The sequence below is a fragment of the Hyla sarda genome, chromosome 7 (assembly GCF_029499605.1).
Source record: "Hyla sarda isolate aHylSar1 chromosome 7, aHylSar1.hap1, whole genome shotgun sequence".
NCBI lineage: Eukaryota > Metazoa > Chordata > Amphibia > Anura > Hylidae > Hyla > Hyla sarda.
The window spans coordinates 16,763,961-16,781,818 of NC_079195.1; the positions used below are offsets into that span (position 1 = coordinate 16,763,961).

General features: G+C 49.5%; 1 long non-coding RNA gene across 1 annotated transcript in view; it reads left to right on the plus strand.

Moving 5' to 3' along the window:
* Positions 1–1,512: 1,512 nt before the first annotated feature.
* Positions 1,513–17,858, plus strand: part of LOC130282025 (uncharacterized) — a 52,439-nt gene continuing 36,093 nt past the window's right edge. Inside the window, exon 1 of the long non-coding RNA XR_008846215.1 lies at positions 1,513–1,751. This is a non-coding gene — a long non-coding RNA (uncharacterized LOC130282025). The remainder of the gene's footprint in view (positions 1,752–17,858) is intronic.

A 17,858-nucleotide genomic window follows, 5' to 3' on the forward strand; every position in this document is an offset into this window, starting at 1 on the left:
TCACTCCCCTCAGTCACCAGTATTTTGGCAGTCTCTCGAAGATAACAGTCACTCCCCCTCAGTCTCCTGTATTTCGGCGGTCTCTCGGAGATAACAGTCACTCCCCCTCTGTCTCCAATATTTTGGCGGTCTCTTGGATATCACAGTAAGGCCCATCACTCCCCCTCAGTCACCAGTATTTCGGCAGTCTCTCAGAGATCACAGTCAGGCCCATCACTCCCCCTCTGTCTCCAGTATTTCAGCGGTCTCTCAGAGATCACAGCCAAGCCCATCACTCCCCCTCTGTCTCCAGTATTTCGGCGGTCTCTCAGAGATCACAGTCAGGCCCATCACTCCCCCTCTGTCTCCAGTATTTCAGCGGTCTCTCAGAGATCACAGTCAGGCCCATCACTCCCCCTCTGTCTCCAGTATTTCAGCGGTCTCTCAGAGATCACAGTCAGGCCCATCACTCCCCTCAGTCACCAGTATTTTGGCGGTCTCTCGAAGATAACAGTCACTCCCCCTCAGTCTCCTGTATTTCGGCGGTCTCTCGGAGATAACAGTCACTCCCCCTCTGTCTCCAATATTTTGGCGGTCTCTTGGATATCACAATCAGGCCCATCACTCCCCCTCAGTCTCCTGTATTTCGGCGGTCTCTTGGATATCACAGTAAGGCCCATCACTCCCCCTCTGTCTCCAGTATTTCATCTGTCTCTTGGAGATCACAGTCAGGACCATCACTCCCCCTCAGTCTCCTGTATTTTGGCGGTCTCTTGGATATCACAGTAAGGCCCATCACTCCCCCTCTGTCTCCAGTATTTCATCTGTCTCTTGGAGATCACAATCAGGCCCATCACTCCCCCTCAGTCTCCTGTATTTCGGCGGTCTCTTGGAGATCACAGTCAGGACCATCACTCCCCCTCAGTCTCCTGTATTTTGGCGGTCTCTTGGAGATCACAGTCAGGACCATCACTCCCCCTCTGTCTCCAGTATTTTGGCTGTCTCTCGAAGATCACAGTCAGACCCATCACTCCCCCTCTGTCTCCAGTATTTTGGCGGTCTCTCTGAGATCACAGTCAGGCCCATCACTCCCCCTCTGTCTCCAGTATTTCGGCAGTCTCTCTGAGATCACAGTAAGGCCCCTCACTCCCCCTCTGTCTCCAGTATTTTGGCGGTCTCTCTGAGATCACAGTCAGACCCATCACTCCCCCTCTGTCTCCAGTATTTCGGCAGTCTCTCTGAGATCACAGTAAGGCCCCTCACTCCCCCTCAGTCACCAGTATTTCGGCGGTCTCTCTGAGATCACAGTCAGACCCATCACTCCCCCTCTGTCTCCAGTATTTCGGCAGTCTCTCAGAGATCACAGTCAGGCCCATCACTCCCCCTCTGTCTCCAGTATTTCGGCGGTCTCTCTGAGATCACAGTCAGACCCATCACTCCCCCTCTGTCTCCAGTATTTCGGCAGTCTCTCTGAGATCACAGTCAGACCCATCACTCTCCCTCAGTCTCCAGTATTTCGGCGGTCTCTCTGAGATCACAGTAAGGCCCCTCACTCCCCCTCAGTCACCAGTATTTCGGCGGTCTCTCTGAGATCACAGTCACTCCCCCTGTCTCCAGTAATGAGTGGATTTCACACTGACGTCTCTGAACCTCAGACTGCTTCGGTAGTCACATCCACCGCGTCTAAACAATGTGCGGATTTGGCAGGTGACAAAAGACGAGTCCCCGCTCCAGCTGTCTGCAGATTCAACTTCAACCCAGACAGATGAAAGGTACAATTACGAGATTGTCGCCTTCCCCGCTAACTTGGCACCTGCTCTGATCACAGATTTACAGCTTTAGCGCCGTGGATTCTTGATAAAGTTTTTTTTGTAGCAGCTTTGATAACTTAGAACGTGAATTTATTTATATAGAAATGGCCGATGTAGGAACGTCCCTAGTTCTTCTATATCTACCTTGTACGTACTCAGGAGATACATTGTGCACACTCACCTCCACTAGTCGAACAGCACCACAGTCCAGCACAGCTGCATGTATGGGTTTCATCAACTGGCTCCAGAAAGTTAAACAGATTTGTAAATTACTTCTATTAAAAAATCTTAATCCTTTCAGTACTTATGAGCTTCTGAAGTTGAGTTGTTCTTTTCTGTCTAAGTGCTCTCTGATGACACCTGTCTCGGGAACCGCCCAGTTTAGAAGAGGTTTGCTATGGGGATTTTCTTCTAAACTGGGCGTTTCCCGAGACACGTGTCATCAGAGAGCACTTAGAAAAGAACAACTCAACTTCAGAAGCTCATAAGTACTGAAAGGATTAAGATTTTTTAATAGAAGTAATTTACAAATCTGTTTAACTTTCTGGAGCCAGTTGATATATAAAAAAAATAGTTTTTTCCTGGATAACCCCTTTAACTCCTTAAGGACACAGCCCATTTTGACCTTAAAGGGGTACTCCACTGCTCAGCGTTTGGAACAAAGTGTTCCAAATGCTGGAGACGGCGCTGAGGGCTTGTGATGTCATAGCCCCGCCCCCTCATGACATCACACCCTGCCCCCTCAATGCAAGTCTATGGGAGGGGGCGGGACAGCCGTCACGCCCCCTCCCATAGACTTGCATTGAGGGGGCAGGGTGTGACGTCATGATGGGCAGGTCTCCAGCATTCCGAGCAGTTTGTTTAAAATGCTGAGCAGCGGAGTACCCCTTTAAGGACACAGCCAATTTTATTTTTGCGTTTTCGTTTTTTTCCTCCTCGTCTTCTAAAATCCATAACTCTTTTATATTTCCATTCACAGACCCATATGAGGGCTTGTTATTTGCGTCACCAATTGTACTTTGTAATGACATCACTCATTTTACCCTAATAGGTATGGAAAACCGGAAAAAATATATTTTTTGTGTAAGGACATTTATACGAAAAATCCTAATTTTGCAGATTTAGGGGGTTTCGTTTTCACGCTGTACACTTTACGGTAAAAATGACATGTTTACTTTATTGTCTGGGTTGATATAATTAAAATGATACCCATGGTTACATACTTTTCTATTATTGTACTGCTTTTAAAAAATCGCAAACTGTTTTTACAAAATCAATACGACAAAAAAGCAGAAATTTGGGATTTTTTTTTACATAGGGGATCATTAACATATTTTCATCGCTCTGACATTTACGCACATGACAATACCAAATATGTTTATTATTTATCTTTTTTTTTTACACTTTTGTGTATTAATATGGGGAAAAGGGGCAATTTTAAACTTTATTGAGGAGGGGCTTTTTCTCATTTTTTTGCCCAATTTTTTTAAACTTTTTTTTTCACATTTATTTTACACTTTTATAGTCCCCATAGGGGACTATTTATAGCAATAATTAGATTGCTTATACTGTTCAGTGCTACAGGATGACATAATCACCTATCAGATATCAAGAAGAGGAGGGTATATAATCACGCACTCACCGGTGTATGCCAAAGAAGTTGCTTTTATTCCATGCCGGAAGGTTACAGCGGTTCGGGTCGGGGAGAGGAAGAAATCTTGAGCTCAGCCGAGCTTATGGAACGACAGCTCCGTTTCGCGGTTTGTCCGCTTGGTCACGCGGACAATCCGCGAAACGGAACCGTTGTTCCACGAGCTCGGCTGAGCTCAAGATTTCTTCCTCTCCCCGACCCGAATCGCTGTAACCTTCCGGCATGGAATAAAAGCAACTTCTTTGGCATACACCGGTGAGTGCGCGATTATATACCCTCCTCTTCTTGATACATTATGCACATGTCTTCCATATAAGCGCAGCCCCGACCCGCCGCACCACTCGCCCAAAGGTAACCACTTCAGTCCATCACTGCATCCGCAGTATCGTACACTACACTATAGTGCCGGCTCTCTGTCTATTGCATATCATAATCACCTATCAGATCCCTCCTATTAGCTCTCAGACCCCTCTTCACCCCCCTATTCCCCACCATATATCGTAGTTATACACCTTCCCTCCAGCTCTTTCTGTATATTGCTGCTGCCAACTCTATAGTATCTGTATATCTAGTAGTATTTCACCTCCTCTCTAGCTCTATCTGTATACTGCTGCTGCTATCTCTATGGGATCAGGATATATAGTAGTTATTCACTTTCCCTCCAGCTCTATCTGTATACTACTACTGTTATCTCTATGAGATCAAAATAAATAGTAGTTATACACCTCCCCTCCAGCTATATCTGTATACTGCTGCTGCTATCTCTATGGGATCAGTATACATAGTAGCTATACACCTCACCTCACCTCCAGCTCTGTCTGTATACTGCTGATGTTATCTCTATGGGATCAGAATATATAGTAGTTATACACCTCCCCTCCAGCTCTATCTGTTTACTGCTGCTACTGTCTCTATGGTATCAGTATATGTAGTAGTTATACACCTCCCCTCCAGCTCTATCTGTATACTGCTGCTGCTATCTCTATGGGATCAGGATATATAGAAGTTATACACCTCCCCTCTAGCTCTATCTGTATACTGCTGCTATCTCTATGGGATCAGGATATATAGTAGTTATATACCTCCCCTCCAGCTCTATCTGTATACTGCTGCTATCTCTATGGGATTAGGATACAAAGTAGTTATACACCTCCCCTCCAGCTCTATCTGTATACTGCTGCTGCTATCTCTATGGGATCAGGATATATGGAAGTTATACACCTCCCCTCTAGCTCTGTATCATCATTATGCTAGCATTTCCTCTCTGATATTGTCTGCCTACCTTTAAAGGGGTACTCCGCCCCTAGACATCTTATCCCCTATCCAAAGGATAGGGGATAAGATGTCAGATCACCGCGGTCCCGCTCCTGGGGACCCCCCGGGGATCGTCGCTGCGGCACCGGGCTATCATTACTGCGCAGAGCGAGTTCGCTCTGTGCGTAATGACGGGCGATACAGGGGCCGGAGCAGCATGACGTCATGGCTCCGCCCCTCATGACATCACGGCCCGTCCCCTTAATGCAAGTCTATGGCAGGGGGCGTGCCCCCTTCCCATAGACTTGTATTGATGGGAGCGGGCCGTGATGTCATGAGGGGCGGAGCGGTGATGTAACGATGCTCCGGCCCCTGTATCGCCCGTCATTACGTGCAGAGCGATCTCGCTCTGTGCTGTAGTGATAGCGGGGTGCTGCAGCAGCGATCCCCGGGGTCCCCAGCAGCGGGACCGCGGTGATCTGACATCTTATCCCCTATCCTTTGGTTGGTAAAAAGATATCCATGTCCTATCTATCTATCTACTGTATCTATCTTATATCTATCTATCTCTATCTATCATCTATCTATCCATCTAATGTCTTTCTATCTATCTATCTCATATCTATCTATCTCATATCTATCTATCTCACATCTATCTATCTCACATCTATCTATCCATCCATCTCATATCTATCTATCTATCTATCTATCTATCTATCTATCTCATATCTATCTATCTATCTATCTGTCTGTCTGTCTGTCTGTCTGTCTGTCTGTCTATCTATCTTTCTATCTATCTATATCCATCTGATATCTATCTATCTATTTATCTATCTATTTATCTAATATCTATCTATCTATTTCATATCTATCTAATATCTATCTCATATCTATCTATCTATCTATCTATCTCATATCTATCTATTTATCTAAAATAAACAGTGGCACACCAAGTGAAAAAAAGAAAGGTGATTTATTTATTTCGTGTTAGGCTTTCTTTTTTTTCACTTGGTGTGCCACTGTTTATTTTTGCTTTGTGTAGTGGAGGGGTCCCCAACCTGGACCTGACACAGTAGGCACCCGTGCACCTTTTTTCCTCCGGAGTGCTGCTTTCCTGTTCCCTATCTATTTATCTATCTATCTCATATCTATCTATCTATCTATCTATCTATCTATCTATCTATCTCATATCTATCTATCTCATATCAATCTATGTATTTCATATCTATCTATCTATCTCATATCTATCTATCTATCTCATATCTATCTATCTATCTATCTCATATCTATCTATCTATCTCATATCTATCTATCTATCTATCTATCTCATATCTATCTATCTCATATCAATCTATGTATCTCATATCTATCTATCTATCTCATATCTATCTATCTATCTCATATCTATCTATCTCATATCTATCTCATATCTATCTCATATCTATCTCATATCTATCTATCTCATATCTATCTTATATCTATCTATCTCATATCTATCTATCTATCTCATATCTATCTATCTCATATCTATCTATCTTATATCTATCTATCTCATATCTATCTATATATCTCATATCTATCTATCTCATATCTATCGCATAACTATCTATCTCATATCTATCTATCTATCTCTTATCTATCTTTCTCATATCTATCTATCTCATATCTATCTATCTCATATCTATCTATCTCATATCTATCTATCTATCTATCTCATATCTATCTATCTATCTATCTCATATCTATCTATTTCATATCTAGACAAAGTGTGCTGCTGTATTCTTCTGTTGCTGTATATTTAGCCTAGTAGCGTGCACCTGTAGGCCAGGTCCATATAATAGTTTGGTATCAACTAAAGTGCTGGCTGACTTATTCTTTGTCTGTATTGCCCGTATGTGCAGGGAGTGGCTACCTCCATGTTGGCCTTGCACCCCACCCACCTCTATCAGGTGTATATAAGGTGGCTTGGATGTTCCAGATCCTGCCATGCTACTGAACTGTTCACACAGAGGCATATACACAGTGTAGGGTCCGTCCCAATGAGGTCACCTTATCGCGGTGGGACGGTCCAAGCTATTTGACCGCCGGCGGAGACAAATTTGCGAGCTAAGTGCCTCACTATCTCATAGTTTCACATTTGCATCTATTACACCATAGCTGTATAGCTCTCCATGTTTTATCTGCATGTTCATGTTTCACCTATATCCTTGTGCTGGCAGTGTGCTGCTGCATTCTTCTGTTGCTGTATATCTCATATCTATCTATCTATCTCATATCTATCTATCTCATATCTATCTATCTCATATCTATCTATCTCATATCTATCTATCTCATATCTATCTATCTATTTCATATCTATCTATCTCATATCTATCTATCCATCTCATATCTATCTATCTCATATCTATCTATCTCATATCTATCTATCTATCTCATATCTATCTCATATCTATCTATCTCATATCTATCTATCTATCTCATATCTATCTATCTCATATCTATCTATCTCATATTTATCTCCTACCTGAACAATTGATGTATGGGGGGACAGGCACGTTCTTTGCACAGGGGCCCTATGCTGTCTGTGTCCGCCCCTGCATACGGGTGCCGGATCCGGCGGGGGGGAGGGGCAAACCGGGCGCTCCAGTACCCCCGGCCGGATCAGCCCGTGACTCCATTTACTTTAATGAGCCGACCGGAGTCAAACGGTGACTCCAGTCGGCTCGGTTTTGACCTGTATGCGGTTTTGGACCGGACCTAAAACTATGGTTTTAGGTCCAGTCCAAAACCGCATACGGGTGAAAACTGAGCCGACCGGAGTCACTGTTTGACTCCGGCCAGATCATTAAAGTAAATGGAGTCACGGGCTGATCCGGCCGGGGTACGGGAGCGCCCGGTTTTCCCCTCCCCCCCACCGGATCCGGCACCCGTATGTACAAAACGTGGTGTGAATGCAGCCTAACTGAGGTCCTTTTCCTATATTTTCTTCTGTAACAACTAAACAGAAGTGTTCCCTGAGGCAGTCAGCTAATCCTTCATCCTCTTTAAATTTAATTATTACTTGTTTTATTTTCCTTTTTTTATTTATATCTCTAAAGAATGTCTTATCCACTTTTTCACTGGCTTGGCTAGTTTCTCTTCTGCCTGTGCTTTAAAAGCTCTTATAGCTTGCTTGGCCTCTTTCTGCCTAATCTTATAGATTTCCCTATCTTCAATGCTCTGCTTTTTGTTTTTGATTTTTTTTTTTAATAATTACTAAATGCTTGCTTTTTTTTAAATTTGTTAATGATTTTGGCCACTTCTGCTGAGTACCTCAGTGGTCTCTTCCTTTTTTGCGTCTACTGAAAAGCCTACAGCAATAATCTGTTGCCTTCATGAAAGCAACTTTAAAGGGGTTCTCCACCATAAGGTGATTTTAGTACGTACCTGGCTGACAGTAATGGACATGCTTAGGAAGGATCTGCGCTTGTCTTTGGGCTAAATGGCTATGTTGTGAGATTACCATAATAATGTGGCTAGCTGTTTGTTAACTAGTATTTCTTGTTTGATTTTTCTTTTTCCCACAATTCCATCTTCCTCCCTCCCACACATCAGCCACCCCACCCATTGAAACATAAATGAACTGCATCCATTCAAAAGACCTGTGGTTTTCAATCAGGGTGCCTACAGCTGTTGCATTAGTTGCAGATTGATCCCTCCACGCATTGAAGCAGACAGGCTCCCTGTCATCAGCTGACTAGTGAGTCAGGTTCCGGCCGCATTGCAAGCTGGGAAAAATCTGAGACAACAGTCATTTTTTATGCTGATAAAAATAAATATTGGGGTGAAAATCACATAAGAATTGTAAGAAAACCGTCACACACAGGTACAGACACTATATTATGAACTACATGAACTTTACAGCCCCTGTAGCATAGTCAAATTAAAAAAAATCCTGGAATATCCCTTTAAGTAGTTCAATTTCTCATGGACTCCATTTAAACTGTTCAAGTCTAATAGGGACTCATTTACCACTAATCTAATATTAGAAAAGTTGGTTTTCTAAGATCTAAAACTTTTTGTATGACAAACAGAAACAGAAAAAGAAGTAGAAATGAATTGGCACGGAATGTACTGCTGCTATAATTGCAACTTTGTTAATATGTGAACGATGAGATGGAACATATATATATATCCCAATTTCGGATCCTAGGCGGTGCTGCACGGAAACAAAAGATATTTCAAATGTGTGAACGCAAAGAAAGTGGAAAACGGAGCACTCACCTGGTACGTGTCCTCAAAGGTAGGCTAGTCGCCTAGCAGGGTCTTCGGCAGGGAGGGGGTAAATGGCACTGGGGAGCTCAGACGCCGACCATGGTCCATAGCGTGACAATGGATGCTTTGTCAGGCCATACAGAGAGCCCCTGTATAGGACAGTATGGGAAAGGAAGGGGCACATGACAGGGGGGGTATGAGGAGCAAGTAGGGGTTAACTATAGGTCAGTAGGGAGAGCGGGAAGATGGGGGGGGGAGGAGATTGCAGGATGATAAGAGAGGACAGGAACCGGAAAGAGGGTCAGTCACTGGTCAGCAGGGAAAGTTGTCGGACTCACCAGCGATGGCTTCGCCGCTCGAGGAGATCATGCGCCGGGTACAGGCCGAGGTGCTGCAGCGGGGTCCCGAGTGGTTGGAGCGGCAGCTGTGGGGTTCTCCCTCAGTGGCTGCAGCTCTGCCTTCTCCGATGGCGACGCGAGCGAGCGCCCGGCGTTCCCGGGCACCTGAGCGACTCAGCCCGGAGCCGGTCCCGCGTGCGCGGTGTCGCCGGGAGTCCCCGGCAGGGGCCCCTCCAGCTTCCCCTGCCCGTTCAGTGGCCTCCTCGGCCGGTGGGGGTGCTGGGAGGATTTCCGTGCGACGGAGAGGGAGCGTACCGTGCGACGGAGAGGGAGCTCGCCCGCTTTCTTCCCCCGGCAGTCTCGGCGCAGGTCTCCAGTGAGTGACGGCCGAGGGCGAGGTGCGGGGCCTTCCTCAGCGGTGCAGAGTGGGGGCCTCGAGGCCGGTGAGGTGTCCAGCGCGGCTGCCTGCAGGAGAGCTGCCGGCGTGCCTGAGTCTCGGGGAAGCGCTGCAGCCCGGGGAGAGGCCTCGTCGGCGGGTGCTCCGGCAAGGATGGTGGCCAGAAGTGCGCCCACCTCTGGAGAGGAAGGGGTCTGCTGCAGTCTGGAGGGGAGGATCTCCGGTGTCGTGACCGCCGAGGCCCCGGTCGGGGATGGAGGTCTGCGGCTGGCGGGTCGTTCGCATGCTGATCTGGTACGTGGGGGTCTGGTGACAAGGCCAGCCCACTGCTCGTCCGAGGAAGAAGGGGAGATCTTGGAGCCGCAGGTGTCGCCTGCTGGAGGTGCTGCACGGGTGGAGCTGAGAGTCGGCGCCAGGGGGGGGCTGGCCCCTTCCCCTGTGGCCATTGACGGAGACCGACGTGGAGCTGCGACCGTGGCCAATCGGGCTGCAGGTGTCTTGCTGTCTGGAGAGGAGTCGGGTTCGAGGAGGGATCGTCCGGGATCGTCTGGAGCCACAGCCGCTGGGCGGTCCGCCCCAGAGAGGTTGGGTGAGTGCACCACCAGCTTTGGGGGTGATGGGGCGGGGGTGGGCGAGGGACTGTATGATTTGTTGCGGGAGGTGAGGTCTTTGTTGCAAGGGCGCGGGGGGTCTGTAGCGGGGCCTCCGGCTCGGGAGGGGGGTTTGGTGCCGGTGTTAGTGGGGTGGCGGCGGTTGAACAGGTGGGGGCTGCGGTGGCGCCTGGTGTAGTGTCGGGGTCGGTTGGGGTGGCCCCGAGTGTAGGGTCGGCGTCTGTGGGGGAGGCGCCTGGGGCGGTAGTTTCCGCCCCTGTGGTTGGGTCGGGGGTGCCGGCGCCGGTGGTGGTGCCTGATAAAGCTGTGGATAGCGTGCGCTTAGCGGACTCGGCTAAGTGTGAGGTTTATGTCTGTTTTGAGGGTCCGTTAGGGGCGCATTTGAAGGCGGAGATGCGGGAGCGGATTTGGAAGGGGGAGTATGTGGAAATTTTTTCCCTGCTCCCTTTGGAGAAGTTTAACTTAGATAGAGTGAAGCCTGATGAGTCTACGAAGGAGGAGGAAGAGAGGCGGAGGTATCGGCTGATACCTCGTACTTTCGCTAATTGGCTTCAGGCGTTTGCCATCTTGGCGAGCGTGGTGGGGGAGAAGGCACCCGAGCATTGCTTGGCGTTGTTTTGCTACCTTGATTCGATAGGTGAAGCGTATAGGGTCTACGGCGGTAACGCTTGGCTCCGGTATGATGAGCAATTCCGCCAGAGGAAGGCTGTGCGTCCGGCGTTACGCTGGGACCATAAGGATATCAGCCTTTGGATGCGTCTCATGTCGGGCCCGAAGACTGGGACTGGGCAGCAGTCCTTTCGGGAAGGGGCCGGCGGCTCGGGCTCCGGGGCTGGGCGGTCGGCTGGGGGGGGGTAAGGGATGTTGTTGGCAATACAATGAGGGGCAGTGTCGTTTTGGGGCGGACTGCCGCTTCAAGCGCGAATGCTCGGGTTGTGGCGGCGCGCACGGTTTGTCGCGGTGCTTCAAGCGAGGCAAGGGTAGAGGAGGTTGACTCGAAGAGGGGCGACGCCGGTGAGGGTGGAAGAGATGCTGCCGTTCCTCGCCCGATACCCAGATAGGCGCGTAGCTGCGTTGCTGAAGGAGGGGTTTGAGTGTGGCTTCCGGATTCCTTGTGAGTCTGGGGGCCGAGCTGAAGGGGTGCGAAATTTGTCCACGGCTTTGGCTCATCCGGACGTGGTGGCGGAGAAGCTTGGTAAAGAGGTGGCGCTGGACCGTATGGCGGGTCCGTTTGAGTCTTTGCCGTTGTCAACTTTGTGCTTGTCTCCTCTGGGACTGGTGCCCAAGAAGGAGAAGAACAAGTTCCGTCTCATTCATCACCTCTCTCATCCGGAGGGGTTGTCGGTAAATGACGGCATCAACCCTGCCCTTTGTTCGGTTTCTTACACCTCTTTTGACGAGGCATTGACGTGGGTGCGGCGGTTTGGGCAGATGGCTCTGTTGGCCAAAACTGATATTTAAGCTGCGTCCCGGTTGCTCCCCGTGCACCCGGACAGCTTCCACTTGTTGGGTTGTTGTTGGGAGGGACGGTTTTTTGTTGATATGTGCCTCCCGATGGGGTGCTCTATTTCTTGTGCGTATTTTGAGTATTTTAGAACGTTTTTAGAGTGGGTGGTGCGGTCGGAGGCGCAGGTGGGTTCAGTTCTTCACTATTTGGACAAATTTTTGTTTCTGGGGCCGGGGGGGTCGGCTTTGTGTGGGGTTTTGCTACAGACTATGGAACGTGTGTCCCGGAGGTTTGGGGTCCCGTTAGCCCCTGACAAGACTGAGGGCCCGGCTACTGAGATTAAGTTTTTGGGGATAGTGATAGATACTGTGGCGATGGAGTGCAGGCTGCCGGGGGATAAATTGAGGGAGTTGCAGGAGGCTGTGTCAGGAGTGGTCAGGGTACGTAAGTTGCAGTTGCGAGATTTGCAGTCGCTGTTGGGACGTTTGAACTTTGCCTGCAGGATCATGCCCATGGGGCGCGTGTTTTGTAGGAGGTTGGCGGCTGCCACGGCGGGGGTGAGGCGGCAGCAACATTATGTTCGGTTGTCGGCGGATTTGCGGGCGGATTTATTGATTTGGCACGAATTTCTAGGGTCTTACAATGGGAGGTCGTTGGTTATGGAGGAGTTGGTGTCCAGTGAAGCACTGGAGTTGTTTACAGATGCTTCTGGTAGTTGTGGGTTTGGAGCTTTTTTCCAGGGGCAGTGGTGTGTCGGGACGTGGCCTCTGGAATGGAGGGAGGCTGGTCTGGTGCGCAACCTAGCGCTGCTTGAGTTGTTCCCGATCCTTGTGGCTGTGGAGATTTGGGGTGCTCGGCTTAGGAACCATAAGATCTGTTTTTGGTGTGATAATTTGGGGGTGGTTCAGGCGGTGAACGCGCAAACTGCGTCTTCTCCGCCTGTGGTGCGCCTGCTGCGCCGGCTGGTACTGCGGGGGCTTGAGTTGAATTTGTGTTTTATTGCTCGACATGTACCGGGTGTGAAGAATACTATAGCTGATTCTCTTTCTCGCTTTCAGTGGCAGCGATTCCGGGAGTTGGCTCCGGAGGCGGAAGAGCACGGTTGTTCATGCCCGGATTGGCTATGGAAGCTGGTCTGAGGGATGCCTTTGCTTTGGTCCGGCGGTCTGTGAGTGAGTCCACCTGGTCAGGGTATGGTAGGTGGTGGCGTGAGTGGGAGGCGTTGCTTTCTGAGGTTGGTGGGGTGGATGGTTCTGGTGGATGGGAGGCGTTAGTGCTGTTTTATGTGGGGTGGTGTTTTGGTGAGCGGGTGTCTCCTTCTGGTTTGAGTCAGCGTCTGACGGCGTTGGCATTTTGGTTTAAAGTTCGGGGGTTGGCGAATGGGACGAAGTCGTTTTTGGTTCGGCAGGCAGCAAAGGGTTTCCGGAAGGGGGCTGCGGCGCGGGACACACGCAGGCCGGTCTCTTTTGCATTGTTGGAGCGGTTGGGGTCGTTGTTGGATGAGGTGTGTGTGTCTGCTTACGAAGTGGTGCTGTTTCGTTTGGCATTTTCGCTGGTGTTTTTTGGTGCTTTTAGGGTTTCGGAATTGGTGTCGCCTAGTCGGAAGGTGTCGGGGGGTTTGCAGTGGATGGAGGTGAGTGTAGTGGATTCGGTCTTGGAATGTTTTGTGCGCAGGTCAAAGACGGACCAGTTGGGTAGAGGGTTTTTGGTCCATTTGGCGGAGCATGGGGAGTCGGCTATGTGTCCGGTGAGGTGTTTCGGGGCTTTTGCGGCTTTGCGGCCGGGGGTTGGTGGTCCATTGCTGCTGCATGTGACTGGTGAGTTCTTGTCGCGGTATCAGTTCATTCAGGTTTTTCGTCGTTGTGTGGTTTTGGCCGGTCGAGAGGCGGGGGAATTTAGCTCGCATTCGTTTCGGATAGGGGCAGCCACTGAGGCTGCCCGGTGGGGGCTGGGGGCTGAGGTGATCAAGCGTATCGGCCGGTGGGAGTCTGGGCGGTTCCAGGTGTACGTCCGGCCTCATTTACTGTAGGTGTTGAGGGGGTGATTGTTTTGTTTGTGGTCTGTTTATTTGTTCCTTTGTGTCTTACAGATGCTGGTCCTTGCTTAATTCGGATTGTGGGTCACTCTTACGTACGGAGGGGTGGCGTGAGGGCTGCGGTGAGGCCGGATGGTCGGCAGCTGGGTTTCCCGAGGGCTGTTGCTCAGGTGCGCTGGTTGGGGCGGGGTGGGCTTTTGTGGTCGGAGCTCCTCCCGTTCGTGCACTCTTTTGTGGAGATGGATCATCCCCCGGACGTGCTTGTTGTGCACGCGGGGGGGGGGGAACGACTTGGCCGTGCGTACTTCTCGGTCGCTAATTAGGGATGTGAAGATGGATTTGTTGCGGCTGTGGTCGCTTTTCCCTGGACTGGTTGTGGTTTGGTCCGACATCGTGGCCAGGCTGAGGTGGCGACAGGCGCGTTCTGTGCGCTGTGTCAACAGGGCTAGGGCTCGTGTCAACAAAGCGGTGGGTAAATTTGCTGCAGCTAACGGGGGTTTGGTGGTCAGGCATATCGACCTGGAAGTTCCTTCGGTTGACTTGATGGATGGTGATGGGGTTCACCTTAATGGGATAGGTTCCAACATGTGGGCTTTAGACATTAGAGTGGTGGTGGAGCGAGCCGTGGCTTTGTGGAGGGACGGCCGGGTGTAAGGTTTCACACCCGGCCGCCGTGGCTGGAATGAAAGGGGGGACTTGGAGGCATGGCTGGGAAAACGGTGGCAGTGGACCGGTTATACCGGCCCTGGTGGAGCTGGGATGGAACTCAGCTAGTCGTGGCAGTAGATATCCTCCGAAGGTGGGGCCCTTGGGTCAGGGGGTGAGGCGACTAAGGGCTAAGTAGGAGGGGAATAGGAGTTGGTTGCCTTCAGGTCTCCCCATCTGCTGGGGGTTGGTGTATCTCAGGGGTTAAAAGGTTTTTGCACTTTACATGATTATTAGGGGTTATGTTATTACCCCTGTGTTTTGTACGATATTTATATTTATATATGAAAAGTTATATATTTTGTTGGTTAAAAGGTTAATAAAATGGTCCGCTGTGGCCTTTACTACCACAATATTGGAGTCGTGTCTTGTTTAGGGGGGGGGGGGGGGGGGCGGTGGGGTAGTAGGCCTGCGGATCTATACGATCCCCTAGTCAGGGAGGCTATAACATGCATTACACTGATTGCCAGCATTGTTCAATGCTATGCCATAGGATAGCATTGATCAGTGTTATCTGCACTTGATTGCTCAAGCCTGTATCTCAGGCTTGGAGCAATCAAACGCTGATCGGAAAGCGTGGAGCCAGGTAGGGACCCTCCCGCTGTTCTCTCAGCTGTTCGCGGCGGTCCCGAACAGCTCCGCTGAGCTAACTGGCAGCATATTCTCCTGTTTTAGACGCTGCAATCAACTTTGATTGCGGCGTCTAAAGGGTTAATAGCGGACATCAGCCCGATCGGCTATCAGCAACCGGGACCCTACAGATACGAAGCGCGCCCAGCTTCTGAGCGCGCTTCACAGATCGGGAGTCGGCAACGGACGTAAATATACATCCGTGGTCGGGGGTTAATGATGCCCCCTATGTATATACCCCTCAAACATCTATAATGCCCCCATACATTTATAAATAGTGATTGGGTGGACACGTAGGTAGTGTTTTCCCCCCTGCCCGCACCACCTTTAGGCCAAGGAAAGAGAAAAAATTGTAACAAACTGAACCTTTCCTTTTTACCACCCCGAACACTGGGTCCTCTTTTGCCTGTGCCCGGAAGCTGACATGCTTAGCTGTTCCCAACCCAATAAAGGAAATCTACATTAAAATAAACGTATCCCCTATCCACAGGCTAGTGGGTAAGTGTCTGATCGTGGGGGGTTTGAACGCTGGGACTCCCCGCGATCTCCTGCATGGGGCCACGGCTCTGCCGTGGTTTTCCCATTCAGGGGGCGTGTCGGCCGCAGCATGACGTCACGGTCAATACGACCCCTCCATGTAGTAGTATGGGAGAGGCAGGGATGCAGAGTTCATGCATCCCTGCCTCTCCCATAGAGCTGTATGAGTGGGACGTGTACGTCGAGCTCAGTGAGCATGACGACAGGCGCATTAGCCGGCACACGGCGTGGCAAGGCCGGGCCCCGGTCGGGAGATCGCAGGGGGTGCCCCAGCAGACGGACCCCCTGCAATCAGACACATCCCCTATCCTGCGGATAGAGGATATGTTTATTTCACTGCAGTTGTCCTGTAAAGACTCCTGTGGCCTATGAGAGTCAGTAACATGGCAAGGAGATATTGACTCTCTGCTTTGCCGTTGTCTTCAACTGCAAGTGTGTCCTGAGGACATGGATGCAGTTAAAACCTCTGCTCACCTTGGGTTCTGGAGCATGGGTCCTGGATTCCCAAGACATGTGGCAGGCATATAGATTCAACATAATCAGGCAGTATAGCTCCTATACAAAGGTATTGGATGCCAAACCCCTGTGGTGCACCAAAGGAACCACCCGGGACAGTGGGACAGTGCCGGAAATCCAAGACTGTCCCATTGCATCTGGGATGGCTGGGAGGCCTGCCATCTATCGTGACTCCTGTCTGGTTCTTTTATTGTGAATATATGCACACGTAAGCGAATGTATAAGGGGGTTCGCAGAGATATCTGTCAGCTAAATGAGCATTCAGCCGACAGCTGTCTGAAATATACTGCTTACTGTAAGCTGGAGATGAAGAGTCTCGTGAGTCACCACCATGAAGAGGGCTCAAGCTCTTCTCTATACATATACAGTGACCCATCGACCTACGATGGCCCCGACATACGATCATTTCAACATACGATGCTTTTGTATGTCGGGGCCATCGCATAAACGGCTATCCGGCAGCGCAGACTGCTTCAGCTGCCACCGGATAGCCGTTTACGGTGCCCCGTGTGGTCCGCTGACGATCACTTACCTGTCCTCGGGGCTCCGGCGCGTCCTCTTCGGGATCCCCTGCATTGTCGGCGCTCTCCATCGTCGTCATCACATCGCTGTGTACGCCGTCCCGTCATCCAATAGGAGCGGCGTGCGTAGCGACGTGATGGCGGCGACAGAGAGCGAAGATGCCGGGGAAGCAGAGGCCTTGCCGGAGCGTCGGGGACACCTCGGGGACGCGGCGACATCCCGGGCAGCGGTGACGGTCCGGAGCAGCAGGGACAGGTGAGTACAACTTTCTCTAACAGTGGTCTACAACCTGCGGACTTCCAGATGTTGCAAAACTACAACACCCAGCATGCCCGGACAGCCAACGGCTGTCCGGGCATGCTGGGTGTTGTAGTTTTGCAACATCTGGAGGTCTGCAGGTTGTAGACCACTGACCTATACTTTACATTGCACGGATCCCTCAACATACGATGGTTTCAACTAAAGATGGTCCGTTTGGAACGGATTACCATCGTATGTTGAGGGACCACTGTATACACATCCCTGACATCGGCAGAACGATCATGTAAACTGGGTCACTAATAAGGTAGGATTTATACAAACTATACTCTATCTAAAATTATATATTTTGGGTATGTTCCTAGGTGTTTTAAAGGGGTACTCCGGTGGAAAACGTATTATTATTTTTTTCATTTATTTTTTAATCAACTGCGGCTGAAAGTTAAACAGATTTATAAATTACTTCTAGTACAAAATCTTTCCAGTACTTATTAGCTGCTGAATACTACAGAGGAAATTCTTTTCTTTTTGGAACACAGAGCTCTCTGCTGACATCATGACCACAGTGCTCTCTGCTAACATCTCTGTCCATTTTAGGTACTGTCCACAGCAGCATATGTTTGCTATGGGGATTTTCTCCTACTCTGGACAGTTCTTAAAATGGACAGAGATGTCAGCAGAGAGCACTGTGCTCGTGATGTCAGCAGAGAGCTCTGTGTTCCAAAAAGAAAAGAGTTTCCTCTGTAGTATTCAGCAGCTAATAAGTACTGGAAGGATTAAGATTTTTTTAATAGAAGTCATTTACAAATCTGTTTAACTTTCTGGCACCAGTTGATTTAAAAAAGAAAAAAAAAAGTTTTCCATGGGAGTACCCCTATTCCTGGACTTAAAGGGGTAGTCCGGTGTTCCAGCA